Here is a 3,154-nt window from a genome sequence, read left to right as displayed (position 1 = left end):
TGTGTGTGTGTGTGTGTGTGTGTGTGTGTGTGTGTGTGTGTGTGTGTGTGTGTGTGTGTGTGTGTGTGTAAATATGGACGAAATTGCGTTTGATCTGGATTTTGCTGATGCACCAGTTTTGTTTCAATCTCCGGATGTCTCAAGGAGTGCTCTCTGAGTGAGGAAGCGGAACCGCTTGACCTCAGAGTTTCTTGTATCAAGACAAAGATCCAGTCTTTCATTGGATTCCTGGAGGATTTCATTCCGTTTGTTTGTTAGAAGTGAGTATGTCGAAATTGTTGATCGTTCCACTTACCTCATCAATGTGAGAGTTGTAGCTGCGCGTCCAAAGTGTTAAGAAGACTTGGAAATGCTAGTGTATTTGTGGACTCATTGGGTGTTTGGCGCAGCTGAAATTTGTGCGGGTGGACAAAGGTTCGGGTCTTAAGGTTACTGGTCCTCCTTGTCCTGCTCTATATTGTCCGGGCCATTAGGAACCGTCTGATCTCCTTTGATACCAGGACGCTTCACAGGATTACCGATTACCATTTGTCGGATTTTGTATTCAACCAAAGACTCTACTCAAAAACACGGATGCGTCCTATTATTACTTACATGATTTGGGACATCGGCTCAGACTGTTTGGTTAGGTTGCTCGATTTTTCCGAGTTCGATCCGGCGTATCGTGTGTTTTTCTCGGTGGATCTGGCTGGGGTGACCGATTGTTTAGGTCGACCAAATACACATGGTCACGGTAGGATGGGGAAGTATCTCGCAGAGATTGAGGATTGACTGGAACACTGCTCAAAGTGGTAGCAAGAACAACCTGAGCAAAAACCAACAAATGACGGATGCAGCAACACGCTGCAATGTCACATGTCCCCATCCTACGGAGTTCAAACCTTTCTGGAAGTATAGCTAAGGAAATAATGAAATTCATTGCTGCGAATTTTCTACTTTATAATGAAATCTGTTTTAATAAATCCCTTCAAAATAACTTTTCAGTTGCGGTGTTGATGACAAGCATGCCTCGCCACACCAAGGGCTATGCTTATAATTTTGGCTATGACGGCTGTTTTTCAATGTAAACAATTACAATTCTACTTCCTCTTCATTAATGGACTACTTGCTAACAGAAATTTCATAACCTTGTCTTGGTCACTACAAAAGCTAGGAATAGTATTAAACTCTTTCTTAAATCACACCTTACGCTCTTTGAAAAAGAAATTCATTATAGTACAATATATACAAGACATTATCGTTATATTGCCATCAACATGTTGCTTTTCTCTTTTAGACGTAAACCAATATTAAGTTTAATGATATTTAAATATGATGAAAATTGACATCGTTTCAGCTTTAAAATGAAATTATTTGCAATTAAGAAATATTTCATTTCAAACGTGTCTCATTGCATTTCGATTACTTGCTCTTTTTCTTTTTTTACCTTTTATTTTATCTATTTATTATTTGTTTTTTGTTTTGTTTTGTTTTTCTTCTTTTTGCTACATAATTATGTTTCCGATGAGAAAAGATCTGATACCTTTGATGCAGATTCTAGATGACGCCGTTTTATTATCGAAATGCAAAATTGGATGCTCAGCGTCAACGTTACTGCAGGCATGTAAAGTTATGATACAAAAATTATCGAGGAGGTAAACAAAACAACGAATTTCTTCTTTATACTCATGAAATACTGTACAAAAACTGCTTCGTCAAACAAATGAAGATATTGAATTTAGTTACGTCGGCTTTTGCTTTTTCTTTCATCTCCATTAACCCACTAAACTGCTAACTGGTTCTACGTTGTTCATTGTGCTTCAGTATAATTGCTTGTGCGTTTGTCTTTACGCACAGAAATTAAATACAAATAAATTTAGTATAAGCTAACAAAAAAAAAAGAATGAAAAAGAAATTCATTTGACTAGCATATCAGTACAGATCTAATTGTTATATAGACGTTAAGAGAGAAGACTTTTCGCCTGAATCTCAAATGAATTTTCTGTATTTTATTTCTATTCAAAAATAATTTTTACCCTTGAGTAACAAAATAATGATTTCTTTGCTGTGTCGTTTAACAACATATCTAAATTGTCGGCTTTTCTAATGAAACTATTATAATTAGGATGAAATGGAACGAGTCGTACTTTCAAAGCAAGTGTCACATGACTTGATGGCATGTTATTGTTTTCTTACTGGAAAATGATTAAAGGAAAGTCATTAACTGATTTTAATTTCTGATATAAAAAATTAAATTACGATTTGTTTAAAATAGATAAGGCATCGTTTCAACTCCCTTTATTGAACTGGCGGAGCTAGTGTTTATTTTCTCTCAGCTCGAGATTACTAAAGTACTTATTTCAATAGGTAACAAATTATGTCAATAATTAAGTAAATATAGAATGGATGACGAAGAGGTAAATTAAATGACTTGGTCAATGAGATTCACTTTTCTATTTTTATTTTGCTAGTTTGCCAATAAAGCATTTAAAGCTTTCTAATAATGAGATCTAAACTTTAGATCAGCAAAATCTTTTCAACTAATTATGATAAATTGCGTTTTTCTTTTAAATTATTTTGCATAAAAGAACTTTACTTCGGATATAACTCGTCGAATAGTACCAAAAAACTTCAGCTAGTATATTTTTACAAAATTGATTCCTGCCACCATTATTTGGCGATTATTTCGTTTTCCTCACATTCATTTACCTTCAGCGTATTTCTCTGGGTTTCATTTTTCGAACCACACCTTAACTCTAACCCTAACCCTAACCCTAACCCTAACCACACCTTATCACTGTTTGCCAATTCATGCATGATTTAGAAGTCAAGTGTATGAAACACAAATATAATTTTCGTCCATTATTTACTCAATTCTCCCTTTAATGGTAAATTGCGTTTGCATTATCATTAGTGAATTTGCTATTCAACAATAAAAATAATGACAGTTGTGTAGTGTTGCATTGTGATATAAGAATATACAGCTGAAGAATCTATTCGTATCGGTTACTGAAATGATTTCGTTCTAATGTGTCTTATGCATTAAAAATTTACGACTCAGTTATTTTCAATTCTTTTACAATATGATGGCACATTATTGTTTCACACACACACACACGCACGCACGCACACACACACACACACACACACACACACACACACACACACACACACA

At 34.9% G+C, this 3,154-nt stretch overlaps 1 protein-coding gene across 16 annotated transcripts in view; it reads left to right on the top strand.

Annotated features, from left to right (window-relative positions):
• The window catches only part of LOC128250374 (uncharacterized), a 144,666-nt gene that overhangs the window by 109,051 nt on the left and 32,461 nt on the right, over positions 1-3,154 (top strand). Inside the window, exon 2 of one of the 16 annotated variants that reach the window (XR_008266428.1) lies at positions 1,514-1,634. The exons of the other annotated variants lie outside the window; for them this stretch is intronic. The gene's annotated coding sequence lies outside the window, so the exon portion shown is untranslated. The remainder of the gene's footprint in view (positions 1-1,513; positions 1,635-3,154) is intronic. 16 annotated transcript variants of the gene reach the window in all.

The sequence above is a fragment of the Octopus bimaculoides genome, chromosome 2 (genome assembly GCF_001194135.2).
Source record: "Octopus bimaculoides isolate UCB-OBI-ISO-001 chromosome 2, ASM119413v2, whole genome shotgun sequence".
NCBI classification, from domain to species: Eukaryota; Metazoa; Mollusca; class Cephalopoda; order Octopoda; family Octopodidae; genus Octopus; species Octopus bimaculoides.
Note: the sequence above shows the minus strand (reverse complement) of the source record. Positions and strands in the feature narration are given on the sequence as shown.